At 34.4% G+C, this 15003-nt stretch overlaps 1 pseudogene across 1 annotated transcript in view; it reads left to right on the plus strand.

Annotated features, from left to right (window-relative positions):
- The window catches only part of LOC143222376 (atrial natriuretic peptide receptor 1-like), a 51810-nt pseudogene extending 37431 nt beyond the window's left edge, over positions 1-14379 (plus strand). The window contains exons 16-22 of the transcript XR_013012207.1: positions 881-1030; positions 1523-1646; positions 4436-4504; positions 9405-9579; positions 12693-12791; positions 13410-13501; positions 13880-14379. The product of XR_013012207.1 is annotated as an atrial natriuretic peptide receptor 1-like (transcript). The remainder of the gene's footprint in view (positions 1-880; positions 1031-1522; positions 1647-4435; positions 4505-9404; positions 9580-12692; positions 12792-13409; positions 13502-13879) is intronic.
- Positions 14380-15003: the final 624 nt, after the last annotated feature.

Genomic DNA, 15003 nt, shown 5'->3' on the forward strand with positions numbered 1-15003 from the left:
CTCTCTTTTAAAATCCATGCCAATAAAGCAGCTCAAATCTTACACTCCAGACTCGTTCTAGATGGTGTCATGTGGTTGTGTACACTAAAGGAAAACGTTTAAGCTCGTTCAATGTTACTTTAGTTAAAATTTTGTTAGAATGTTCAAAATATCCATTTGTATTGTGCTTAATTTATTTATTATTATTATGTTTTTATTATATAGAGTACCTTACATTTTAATTTAATATATGGATCTAGGAATAAACTAAATATTATTGGGATTACGGCCGAAAGTATCTCCACCAATGAGACTAGCCAATTGACGAAAAACGCATTCTTAGCTTTATAAGTAACAACACAATAAAATAATACGTAATTACCCACACTCATTGCCGAGCTGCTTTATAATTATTTTGTAATTTGTTTTGATCAGAAGTTAATATTAAGTAGAAATTACCTCTAGTCGGCTTACCTTTGATCTGCAGAAAGAGAATGCCTGTATACAAAAGAAACGTAAATAAAACTTGTATGACTTCGTTCTACACATAGCTTTACTTAAATCAATGAGACAGAAATTATTGATATTTACAAATGTACACATCTCGAAGATATTTATAATCCTCAGTACTCTGTCCCTCTATAAACGCTCGAGTTACGATACTCAAAATGCTGTCCCTCTGTGAATCCCTAAGTTACGACACATAGTATGTTGTTCCTCTGTGAATGCTTAATTTACGATACTCGATACAGATATTGTCCCTCGTGAAATAAAGTGTTGTTGGTTTTCTATATAAAGAAGCTAGCTTATTTACTTTTCTTTATATATAAAACAACTAGTAGAAGAACGGTTTATTTTATCCACTGATAGTTTTGTTTGCTAATTATTTGACCTGCATCAGGAACAATGAAAGTGGAAGCATCCTCGATAATCTACTCTCTCGCATGGAACAGTACGCAAACAACCTGGAAACCCAGGTGGAAGAGCGGACGTTAAGTTATTTGGAACAAAAGCAGAAGGCGGAAGACCTACTGTATCAACTCTTGCCCAGGTACGTATGAAAGGTCCTTTAACCCGATCTGTGGTGGCTCACAAACTCGTTGACATGGTAACAAAGATCCTCCCACAAACCTAAAGTTTTTTGTTATTATAATTATACTTTGCGTAATTACGACTAAATAATTCACTATTATCATGAATGACGAATTTAATTAGTGACGAATGCGGACGAGAGTAACGTTTGCATTATTTGTGCTTTGTTTCTGTCTCGATTGTTGGATTGAGTTCTCTGCCTGGCGTGAATACAACTGAAAGCAGCGACCTCTGTCGGCTATAGAAGGAAAACAATCCACCTGTCGATCAAGGGTGATAATGTAAACAGTATCTTGCGAAATTCGATATTTTAAATAGATATATTGCATATAGAGAATACGTTGAAGGGAAGAAAAACGGGACACTTTTGCTAACAGCAGACAAACTATGGGTGGTCATTCTGAGATTTCAACAATTATTTTTAGATGAGTTTTTTTTTTTTTTTACAAAGGTCTGTTGCCAGGCAACTAATTTCTGGAGATACTGTGAAAGCAGAATCCTTCGACAGCGTCACCATCTACTTCAGTGACATTGTTGGATTCACGTCTCTGTCAGCGGAAAGTTCTCCTATGCAGGTATTTTTTTCTCTTTCTTCCTTGTGCCCCCTAATTCCTGCATCTCAGCTGTACGTCTTTAGGCTTATATAACGTTAAACACCGAGTTTCAATACCTGTGGTGGACGAAGTACAAATAGCCCATTACGATGAAACCTTTGTGGTTCAACAACAAAACCAAAATAAAAACATTCTTCCAAGACAATAAAACGATCCCGTGTGATTGTAGCGCCATCTATTTAGAATATGTAATACTACGAATGAACACAAGCTTGATGTGTGTAGACAATGTGGTGTTTTGAGATGTCTTATACTTACCACAGTGATCCCATGTTTATATAACCAGTTTAAGCCGCTGAGAAATGATAAATTGAATGATACATTGGGGTTATACTTTTTTAAAAGCCTAATATTTCAAATGCGAGCCTTCATTATGAGAAGGGCCGGAGTGGTTTATGGTTCATGTCCTGTACCCACAATTCACACTCCGCCGGTACGTTATCGGAATAACGGTCAAACCCCACTTTTTGATTAAGGTAGCCCAAGAGTTGGAGATGGGTGATATTTACCAACTGCCTTTAAGTAATTATTCATTCAGAAACTTCAGTTTATAATGAATATGCCTGTTTGTAAGATTTACTGTTAGTTCCTTAGCTTGAAGTTTAAAATGCATTAACGATTGTTGTTCCTTTTTAATTTTGCGCAAATTAACAATGTAAGACGAGAGGGAAAACAGCTAATCATCACCACCTATTGTTCCAGCTGTTGTACTCCACAGTTAGTTGTCCCTTCCAACTGTGTTGTACCCCACAGTGAACTGTCCCTTCCAACTGTGTTGTACCCCACAGTGAACTGTCTCTTACAGCTATGTTGTACTCCACAGTTAGTTGTCCCTTCCAACTGTGTTGTACCCCACAGTGAACTGTCCCTTCCAACTGTGTTGTACTCCACAATTAGTTGTCCCTTCCAACTGTGTTGTACCCCACAATGAACTGTCCCTTCCAACTGTGTTGTACCCCACAGTGAACTGTCTCTTACAGCTATGTTGTACTCCACAGTTAGTTGTCCGTTCCAACTGTGTTGTACCCCACAGTGAACTGTCCCTTCCTACTGTGTTGCACTCCACAGTGAACTGTCCCTTCCTACTGTGTTGCACTCCACAGTGAACTGTCCCTTCCTACTGTGTTGCACTCCACAGTGAACTGTCCCTTACAGCTATGTTGCACTCCACAGTGAACTGTCCCTTCCTACTGTGTTGCACTCCACAGTGAACTGTCCCTTACAGCTATGTTGTACTCCACAGTTAGTTGTCCCCCACAGTGAACTGTCCTTTACCACTATGTTGTCCTCCCCCTCATGAGTTTTATTTGATGTCTGTTACAATCCTAGATGAAACTATAACGCCATGTTTGTCATGTTGTGAACTAATTAGCTGGTGTAATATTAATATATAGACCTGGAAAACTTCAGCAAGTAATTGTATAATATCCACTAGAGGGCGTTTTCTGGACCTTCACCAAGAAAATGGTACAAAGACGTAGAACTTTGTTAACTATCTCATTCTATTTGGCAGGTTTTTCTACAGACCATAATTCAACGCAACTAAACTAATATCAGTAGTTATAGTCTTAGTTATGTAGTTAGTAGAGGTCAAAGGTTAATTGTAATATGTCATTCCCTATATTTTACAAAGAGTCAACCCTAAGATTCTTTGTAAGACTACATCACATCATCTGCATATTACCCTGACGAAAATTTTATTTGTGAAATTTTGCGCTAGGGCTATCTCCGATAGTCGTCCTCAATTTTGAATTAAAATAATAAAGGTGTGTGGATTAATAAACATCCCCCAAAACTTGGGGCTACTATTTACAAACGAAAATATGGATCGAACTTCACATTGTAACGTCTCAATGGCTGAATGGCGAACGTATTCGGTGACAGGATTTGAATCGACGACCCGCAGATTACGTGTCGAGTACTGGACCATGCTAGGATTCTCTGACGTAGAAAATGAGACTATAGATTGTCGGATATAATCAGAACGATTTTCCTAAAAGGTCAAAAGTCACTATTATTCCTGAATGTCATCTCTTACATTCTTAAAGCTGAAAATATTAATCATGGATACTGCAGTCTCATTTCAATGACAACAAAGTATTTTGACCAAGAAAAAAGTGGCACCCTTTTATGCACCCTTTTACAACAACGCCCTTCTTAAACCTAAATGCCCGATATGGCCAGGTGCTTCGGGCGCTCCACTCGTAATCTGAAGATCGCGGCTTCGAATTCCCGTTGTACCAAACATGCCCGTTCTCTCAGCCGTGGGGGCGTTATAATGTGACGGTCAATCCCACTATTCTTTGGTAAAAGAGTAGCCCAAGAGTTTGCAGTGGGTGATGATGACTTAGCTGCCTTCCCTCTAGTATCACACTACTAAATTAGGGACGACTAGTGCAGATAGCCCTCGTGTAGCTTTGCGCGAAATTTAAAATAAACAAGCTAAACCCCGAGATCCAAATATAGCTAACAAGAAACTTGTGAACATAAAGTTTTTAATTTAAATTGTTCTAAAAGAAGTTCGAGTAGTGTAGAGAAATTGAAACGGACAGTCTTAGCTCTATAATGGGCTATCTGCGTTGTGACTACAGTAGAGATCGAACCCCGAATTTGGGCTATAAGCCTGCAAGCTTAATGACAAGTCACCAGGGTCACGTTTTGACATAAATTGTTAGCCATGTATAAGTGTAATTTGGATATATATGTACTGCAGATGACATCAAACAGTTTCTTCCAATATTTGTTTCCAGGTTGTTGACCTTTTGAATGACCTGTACACCTGCTTTGACTCTATCATTGAGAATTTTGATGTTTACAAGGTAAATTTATAATATATATATATTTATATTTGTATTCCATAATTTGATATTTACAAGCCAAAACAATTACCTGTGTACTAATATTTTATTGGTGTAAAAATAAAGTTGCTGTTCAAATTGTTGTTTTAAAGTTAAAAAAAAATGATCAAATTTATACATGTATCAATATGTTGACGTTTACAATGCAGAGCTAGTTTTCATTGTTTTAAAATTAACAACGATAAACTACCAAACTTGTATTCGTATGTTAATGCCTTTGAGAATGTGTAACATTATCAAATGTCTGGCTTACAAATTTCTATTTATATGTATAGTGATTACGAGTGTGTAGTGCAACTAATTTTTACGTGACATTTGGTAAGGTCGTTTCAGGTTTACTTTGACAGCAATGTCATTCTGTGATGTTTAATATTTTGATACAAGTTTGAAGGACGACATATTTTATATCGTATTGCGTGGTTAACCCTATTTGTTCATAATCTCGTGTGAAATGTATTTTTTTATCAGATCAATTTCTTGATTACTGAGTTTTGATAATATTCTCGACTTAGGGTGAGTGTTGACACATAACTATATAATAAACTGCTTTGAACGTAACACATTGAAGCACATTATTATGGCATTCTTGTTTGTAGTAGCAGGTGAAAACTGTGTAAACGTTTTCCCAAACCTTCAATTTATCAGTTAGTTAAAGAGGGAAACATTAACCTTGATACTTACCAGTTAATTAAAGAGGGGAACATTAACTTTGATACTTACCAGTTAATTAAAGAGGGGAACATTAACTTTGATACTTACCAGTTAATTAAAGAGGGGAACATTAACTTTGATACTTACCAGTTAATTAAAGAGGGGAACATTAACTTTGATACTTACCAGTTAATTAAAGAGGAAACATTAACTTTGATATTTACCAGTTAATTAAAGAGGGAAACATTAACTTTGATACTTACCAGTTAATTAAAGAGGGGAACATTAACTTTGATACTTACCAGTTAATTAAAGAGGGGAACATTAACTTTGATATTTACCAGTTAATTAAAGAGGGGAACATTAACCTTGATATTTACCAGTTAATTAAAGAGGGAAACATTAACCTTGATATTTACCAGTTAATTAAAGAGGGAAACATTATCCTTGATATTTACCAGTTAATTAAAGAGGAAACATTAACCTTGATATTTACCAGTTAATTAAAGAGGGAAACATTAACCTTGATATTTACCAGTTAATTAAAGAGGAAACATTAACCTTGATATTTACCAGTTAATTAAAGAGGAAACATTAACCTTGATATTTACCAGTTAATTAAAGAGGAAACATTAACTTTGATATTTACCAGTTAATTAAAGAGGGAACATTAACTTTGATATTTACCAGTTAATTAAAGAGGGGAACATTAACCTTGATATTTACCAGTTAATTAAAGAGGGAAACATTAACCTTGATATTTACCAGTTAATTAAAGAGGGAAACATTAACTTTGATATTTACCAGTTAATTAAAGAGGGAAACATTATCCTTGATATTTACCAGTTAATTAAAGAGGGAAACATTAACCTTGATACTTACCAGTTAATTAAAGAGGGGAACATTAACTTTGATATTTACCAGTTAATTAAAGAGGGAAACATTATCCTTGATATTTACCAGTTAATTAAAGAGGGGAACATTAACTTTGATATTTACCAGTTAATTAAAGAGGGGAACATTAACCTTGATACTTACCAGTTAATTAAAGAGGTAAACATTAACCTTGATATTTACCAGTTAGTTAAAGAGGGGAACATTAACTTTGATATTTACCAGTTAATTAAAGAGGGAAACATTATCCTTGATACTTACCAGTTAATTAAAGAGGGGAACATTAACTTTGATATTTACCAGTTAATTAAAGAGGGAAACATTATCCTTGATATTTACCAGTTAATTAAAGAGGGAACATTAACTTTGATATTTACCAGTTAATTAAAGAGGGAAACATTAACCTTGATATTTACCAGTTAATTAAAGAGGGAAACATTAACCTTGATATTTACCAGTTAATTAAAGAGGGAAACATTAACCTTGATATTTACCAGTTAATTAAAGAGGAAACATTAACCTTGATACTTACCAGTTAATTAAAGAGGGAAACATTAACCTTGATATTTACCAGTTAATTAAAGAGGGAAACATTAACCTTGATATTTACCAGTTAATTAAAGAGGGAAACATTATCCTTGATATTTACCAGTTAATTAAAGAGGGAAACATTAACCTTGATACTTACCAGTTAATTAAAGAGGGGAACATTAACTTTGATATTTACCAGTTAATTAAAGAGGGGAACATTAACCTTGATACTTACCAGTTAATTAAAGAGGGAAACATTAACCTTGATATTTACCAGTTTGTTAAAGAGGTAAACATTAACCTTGATACTTACCAGTTAGTTAAAGAGGGAAACATTATCCTTGATACTTACCAGTTAATTAAAGAGGGAAACATTATCCTTGATATTTACCAGTTAATTAAAGAGGGAAACATTAACCTTGATACTTACCAGTTAGTTAAAGAGGTAAACATTAACCTTGATATTTACCAGTTAATTAAAGAGGGAAACATTAACCTTGATATTTACCAGTTAATTAAAGAGAGAAACATTAACCTTGATAGTTACCAGTTAATTAAAGAGGTAAACATTAACCTTGATATTTACCAATTAGTTAAAGAGGGAAACATTAACCTTGATATTTACCAGTTAATTAAAGAGGGAAACATTAACCTTGATATTTACCAGTTAATTAAAGAGGGAAACATTATCCTTGATATTTACCAGTTAATTAAAGAGAGAAACATTAACCTTGATATTTACCAGTTAATTAAAGAGGGAAACATTATCCTTGATATTTACCAGTTAATTAAAGAGGGAAACATTAACCTTGATATTTACCAGTTAATTAAAGAGAGAAACATTAACCTTGATATTTACCAGTTAATTAAAGAGGGAAACATTATCCTTGATATTTACCAGTTAATTAAAGAGAGAAACATTAACCTTGATATTTACCAGTTAATTAAAGAGGGAAACATTATCCTTGATATTTACCAGTTAATTAAAGAGGGAAACATTAACCTTGATATTTACCAGTTAATTAAAGAGGAAACATTAACCTTGATATTTACCAGTTAATTAAAGAGGGAAACATTAACCTTGATATTTACCAGTTAATTAAAGAGGGAAACATTAACCTTGATATTTACCAGTTAATTAAAGAGGGAAACATTAACCTTGATATTTACCAGTTAATTAAAGAGGGAAACATTAACCTTGATATTTACCAGTTAATTAAAGAGGGAAACATTAACCTTGATATTTACCAGTTAATTAAAGAGGAAACATTAACCTTGATATTTACCAGTTAATTAAAGAGGGAAACATTAACCTTGATATTTACCAGTTAATTAAAGAGGGAAACATTAACCTTGATATTTACCAGTTAATTAAAGAGGGGAACATTAACTTTGATATTTACCAGTTAATTAAAGAGAGAAACATTAACCTTGATATTTACCAGTTAATTAAAGAGGGAAACATTATCCTTGATATTTACCAGTTAGTTAAAGAGGGAAACATTAACTTTGATATTTACCAGTTAGTTAAAGAGGTAAACATTAACCTTGATATTTACCAGTTAATTAAAGAGGGAAACATTATCCTTGATATTTACCAGTTAATTAAAGAGGGAAACATTAACTTTGATATTTACCAGTTAGTTAAAGAGGTAAACATTAACCTTGATACTTACCAGTTAATTAAAGAGGGAAACATTAACCTTGATATTTACCAGTTTGTTAAAGAGGGGAACATTAACCTTGATATTTACCAGTTAATTAAAGAGGGAAACATTAACTTTGATATTTACCAGTTAGTTAAAGAGGTAAACATTAACCTTGATACTTACCAGTTAATTAAAGAGGGAAACATTAACCTTGATATTTACCAGTTTGTTAAAGAGGGAAACATTAACCTTGATATTTACCAGTTTGTTAAAGAGGTAAACATTAACCTTGATATTTACCAGTTAATTAAAGAGGGAAACATTAACTTTGATATTTACCAGTTACTTAAAGAGGGAAACATTAACCTTGATATTTACCAGTTAATTAAAGAGGGGAACATTAACCTTGATATTTACCAGTTAATTAAAGAGGGGAACATTAACTTTGATACTTACCAGTTACTTAAAGAGGTAAACATTAACCTTGATGTTTACCAATTAATTAAGGGCCCGGCATGGCCAGGTGGTTAAGGCGCTTGAGTCGTAATCTGAGGGTCACGAGTTCGAATTTCCGTCACACCAAACATGCTCGCCTTTTCAGGTGTGGGAGTGTTATAATGTGACGATCAATTCCACTATTCATTGGTAAAAGAGTAGCCCAAGAGTTGGCGGTGGGTGGTGCTGACTAGCTGTTTTCCCTCTAGTATTACACTGCTAAATTAGGGGTGGCTAGTGTGCAGCTCTGCGCGAAATTAAAAAAACAACAGTTAATTAAAGAGGGTAAAAAAGAACCTTGATATTTACCAATTAATTAAAGAGTGAAAAAGTAACATAGGTATGATACGAAAACGGCTTATTTGGTTTATAAAGTAAAGTAGTTATGCCATTCTTTTGTGAAATATTTTTAATCATTTTAAATTAAACCAAACTACCTAATCAATTTTTTTTCATAATTTATTTTCTCGGCTATCTTTCAATGTGTCCCCTGGTAATACATAGATAAGTATACGCATTCACATCACTAAAATCAGGGGTACGATTCCCCTCGATGGACATAGCAGATAGCCCGATGCGTCTTTTGTTGTAAGAAAAAAACACACACACACACACAAGTTCACTGTATTTTACCCTTTCAGGTAGAAACAATTGGCGATGCGTACATGGTGGTTTCGGGACTTCCGGTTCCAAATGAGAACCACCATGCCCCTGAAGTTGCCAGGATGTCACTCGCACTGCTACAAGCAGTTAAGACCTTTACCATCCGTCATAGACCTGAAGATAAGCTGAAACTTCGGATCGGGATACACACCGGTTAGTTATTCAGTTGATGTATCATCTTGTGTGTTTTAAGTGATTTGATCATATAAAAGTTTGTTCGTGTTTTGTTTCGCAAGTTTCAAACGCTTGTGTCCAGTGGTTGCCAAGACGACAACTTCAAATCCGGCAGAACACAGAACTATTTTTTGTCATTGTATGAATTTTAATCTAATGTTTGTGTTCCTCAAAATAACTACTTCCAACGTCTTTAATATACATGCGTTATAAATAGATATTAAACTGCTTTAAGTGCAAAGTTACACAGGCATCTAACCACATATTTTAGCGCTATTAGCCCTAAAGCTTACCACTAAGCCACCAGAAGGAACTGAAAAGTGCATATGTGTTTAAGCTTTTGACAAGAGCTGGTTTTTATTCGTACGTCCTACGATTCAGTGACATTGCTAGTAAATATTAAATGACAGGCTTTTAGATTGATGTCGGAACCTAGCACGGCCTGGTGGTTAGGACCCTCGAAACGAAATATGTGGATGTAAGAGTTCGAACCCTCGTCACATCAAACATGTTCGCCCTTTCAGACTTGAGAACTTTATATCACAATCAGTTTCATTATTTGTTGGTAAGAGCTGGCGATGGGTGGTGTTAAAGGGCTGCCTTCTATCTAATCGACCAGTGAGATAGCCCTCGAGTAGCCTTGCGTGAAAGCACAACAACAACAAAGGTATTTTTGTGACGAGACTTAGATAAAAAATGGCTCCTAATGTCGTCTGATTGAATCTTATAAAAAACTGAGTATTATTTGTTTTGTTGGAATATATTTGACGTCTGAGGTCACCATGTTGTCAAACACAGATTTCATTTAAACACGTTGAGTACACTCATCACGATTAAAATAATCCGTCGTAAACCTTAGTTAAATAAACTGTAGTAACTACTCTACTGTTGTGTCGGGTGTGTATCTTATGGTAACCTGTACTGCTACGTTACGAAACTACTGAGAGCGGTAAAAATCACAGAATGACGCAACCATAGAAACTACACCCAGTTAAAGAATTCGATGTATTTTTAACCGATGCTTATATTGTTAAATGAAAAAAAAAAGTCGTAGACGTAACCCAGGTAACAAATTCGGTTGCTTAACTGATGAGTACATTGTTCGAAATATTTAAGAAATGTGTAGACCTAACAATCCAGCCCAGTTTGTACTGGTCCACAATACCTTCTCCAAAACCCTTGGGGCCAGTTTTGTTTCGGAATTCGGAATTTTTCGGATTTTAGAATAAATGTATCGCTCCAGCAAGGTCCAGGGCAGCACCTCATAATCAAACATTAATACTGGTCAAAAACGTACGAATACTCACACTAAGTGGATTAAATACAGACTACAAATACTATTACGGTTTATTTATAGAGTAATATGCTGATAAATGAAATAGTGGGATAATTATAGACCATAAATTCTCTAAAACATTTCTAACAAAAACATTCGGTAAAAGTTAAACATACACAGCTTTAAACGAACACCAATTTTTCTTCATTGTCGAATCCACTCCATTAACACACGGTCAAGATATTTATATGCAAAAACGGCTCGTTTGGGTTGAGAAAATATTTTACATAGAAGAGCGAACAACGTTTCGACCTTCTTCGGTCATCGTCAGGTTCATGTTGTTCGCTCTTCAATGTAAAATATTTTCTCAACCCAAACGAGCCGTTTTTGCATATAAATTTCTCAACAAGTGGGTTTCTCGACATCACGGTCAAGATATTCATTTTTTTGTCCTATGCAGTGTTTTCATTTTTCATTAGTTTATGGTCATCACTGTCACTATAAAACTTCACTAACTTCTCTTTCTGTTTTTTAAATCAAATACAGTGGTAGTTCTGATAACATATTCTTCAGTAAGACATCGCACAGACGAACCACGAACAAGTTTCTGCAGTTACTCCACTTCCTGCGTTATTAATAACGTCAAATAATTTATTTTCTCACTCTTACCCATAGGGGTCTCTGCAGCTTTTTTTGACATTTTCACAGTGAAATTAAACACAAAGTCACAAAATAAAAAGCAAGAAAAAATATGAGCGAACAGCAGACAAATGTGCGACCAGTAGGAACGCTGAGACACAACTGACGCGGCTGTCAGACTGCTGGGCGACTGGGCCACGCCGCCACGTTACACCTGACTCACGTGGGTGTGGGGGGAGCTGGGTCAACTGTTATACTGACGCTCCACACTCCATGAAAAAAAAAAAATCGGTTTTCGGAGATTTTTGAATTTCGGAACTTCGGATACGGGATTGTGGACCCGTATTTGTATTGTTTCTAATCGGTAAATATATTAACCATTGTCAGTTTCCAGGGGTCTATTTCTTTCATTCCTTTTAATGGGTTTATTGATGTAGATACTGGCCCGGCATGGTTAAGTGTGTTAAGGCGTGCGATTCGTAATCTGAGGATCGCGGGTTCGCATCTCCGTCGCGCCAAACATGCTCGCCCTTTCAGCCGTGGGAGCGTTATAAAGTGACGGTCAATCCCACTATTCGTTGGTAAAAGAGTAGCCCAAGAGTTGGCGGTGGGTGGTGATGACTAGCTGCCTTCCTTCTAGTCTTACACTGCTAAATTAGGGACGGCTAGCACAGATAGCCCTCGAGTAGCTTTGTGCGAAATTCAAAGACAAAACAAAAACAAACAAAACAATTGTAGGTACTTGAAAGCAAAGTTATACCAAAATGCACGAAGACTAAAAAATTTTTCTTTGTATAAGATTCATTGTTCATGGTTCTACTTTTATTTGCATACTGGAACAAATTTGCTGAACAATAAAGAAGAATAGTGAAGGCATTCGATGTTTGGGTCTCGTTTCAAAACCATATTTCAGTACTAGAACTAGCTCCTTGAAATCAGATTAATCTCTAAGGGCCTACTTTTAAGGTATTTCCAAATAGAACTAACATTTAAGTACTTTTTAAGGTCCTTATAATTATAGCTAGTGATTAGGGCTTATGTTTTCTGGGTCCTTGCAATCAGAGCTGAGCTATAAGGTCTTATTTTTACACGCCCTTACAACTATAACTAATCCTTTTGGGGTTTTTTGGGGGGATCTTTGCAACCATAGCTAAACTTTGTTGAGTTATTTTTACAGGTCCTTGTGCAGCTGGTGTCGTAGGTTTAAAAATGCCAAGATACTGTTTATTTGGTGACACTGTCAATACAGCGTCACGAATGGAGTCGAACGGATTACGTAAGTAACTTACGTTTGTCCTTCCTATTAACTATATACAGAAACTTTGTACTTAGAAACAATTCTATGAAATGAGAACTTTAACCGTATGTTTATTTTAACTGTTAAAAACTTTAATTACTCTTTACGTTTAACAGAAGTAAGCCTACGGATCAGGGGCTCGATTCCCTTCGATGGACACGGCAGATAGCCCGATGTGGTTTTGCTATAAGAAAACACACACACATACATACTTTACGTTTAATTCATTTTAGTCTTAATAGTTGGAGTCTTAAATGAGTGAAAGTTGAATCTAATAATTATACCTTTCAGTTTTAAGTGAGATTCAAAGTTAAACTTTATTATTACATTGTACTCTTTATATTAAGACTGAAAGTTGAACTCAGCGTACTTTTTGGCTTTAAAGTGAGCTTCAAAGTTTAACATAATCTTATATTGTCTATTTTAAATTAAGATTGAAAGCTGAACTTAATTATTGTATTTTTCAGTCATAAATGAATTTAATATTTAAATCTAATTATTGTATTATCCATTCTTAAGTGGGTGAAAATTAAGCCTAATCCTTTAATTATTGATACTTATCGAGTACAAATTAAGCATAATTCTTGGATTCTTCAGCGTTGAAGATTCATGTTAGCTCCACAACGAAGGAGGTTCTGGATAATTTCGGAACATTTCATTTGGAATTGAGAGGAGAAGTAGAAATGAAGGTAAGAACAAATGTTTTCATATAATACATTATAGAGTAGGCTTACGACAGCTGTGTTTTGATTTACACACGTCGTATTGTACAGTAGTAATCTACGGTGGGACATTCGGTTTCACAATATGTTCTTATTTGGTTCATATTAAAATTATACGTACTGGTGAGTATTGGGTGACGATTTAAATTTAATAAAAGCTAAAAAAAAACCGTTAATTTACTCTATTTTGAGATTACTCAACTAACTTTTGTGTTTTTTGCTGTCCAAAATAAATATATATTTTTCTTGTTATGTGATGATCTTTGGTCATTTTTAAAAGCATAGGTTTATTTTAAGATATCACTGTCTAAATAAACACAAAATATCTGTTGTTTTTTTTAACAGGGCAAAGGGAAAATGACGACCCACTGGTTAATAAAAGAGTATGGTTATCATTACATGCCTGGTCTCGATTACTTAAAAGAGACTCAAGTTTAAAGCTTTAATAAAATTATCCAGAAACGAACCACAACTTATGTGTTTAGTCCATCTTTACAGTTTTTCTTGTGGAAAGACAGTTGAAATATTTTTTCAGAACCGAACAGCATTCATCACAGAATTGATGCTACTCAGTAATGTTGAAATGTGTTCCACTATAACGAATTTTGTTATACTTTATTAAAACTTCTGTGTGGCATTAGTGAATAGAACCCAAGAAATAACTATTTATGAATTTTTTTATTCGACGCAACTGCGATTTTCAGGTTAATTACGCCATATTTAAGTATATTTTTTCGTTGTCATGAGAGCTGGGACGAGACCAAGCTAGAATTAAAACAACGTAATGGTTGTAAGTTTCATCGGCGAAAGAGGTGCCAAAATAAAAAGACGCATTTGTGACCCAACATATATTTTTTTTTTCTGATTTTGATACAGCAAAATTTGTGAAACTTAAAATCAACATAACATCTGATCATAGTGGTGGCGCTGATATAATATGAAACCTGTGCATCAGGGCAGTTTTTACTAGTAGGTAAAAGTACCATCATTTCTTAATTATCCATGTCCAAAAATGTTTCTTTGTGAGTTGCGTATATTTTTCACTTAATGTATGTGTGTTGTTTAAAACAATTAACACTTTTTTTAAGTTAAAATATTTATGTTAAACGTGTAGTTTAATCTCAAATGAAAGAAACAATTTCTGATGGTGTTCCCTTCAGTGTATTAAAAGCTATTTATTTTAGGCTGCACTGGTTTGATGGAAACCTGAACAAACTATTAAACTACTATTTTGACATTTGTCATTGCTTTGATATTTTGAAACTGGTTTTGCAATAGAATACATGTTACTCACATTTCTTTGGGATTATAATCCCAAATAATACACTGATTTTAGAAAGACAAAATGGTGAAAATTACACAGGTGTTATTTGTTTGTTTAGTCTTCGAGTACAAAGTGTGTTTTTTTCCATATAGGTATTGCATATTATGAGAAATGGTTTGCCGTGAAAGTTTGAATCTGTATAAAT

This window comes from Tachypleus tridentatus, chromosome 8 (assembly GCF_004210375.1).
Source record: "Tachypleus tridentatus isolate NWPU-2018 chromosome 8, ASM421037v1, whole genome shotgun sequence".
Lineage (NCBI taxonomy): Eukaryota > Metazoa > Arthropoda > Merostomata > Xiphosura > Limulidae > Tachypleus > Tachypleus tridentatus.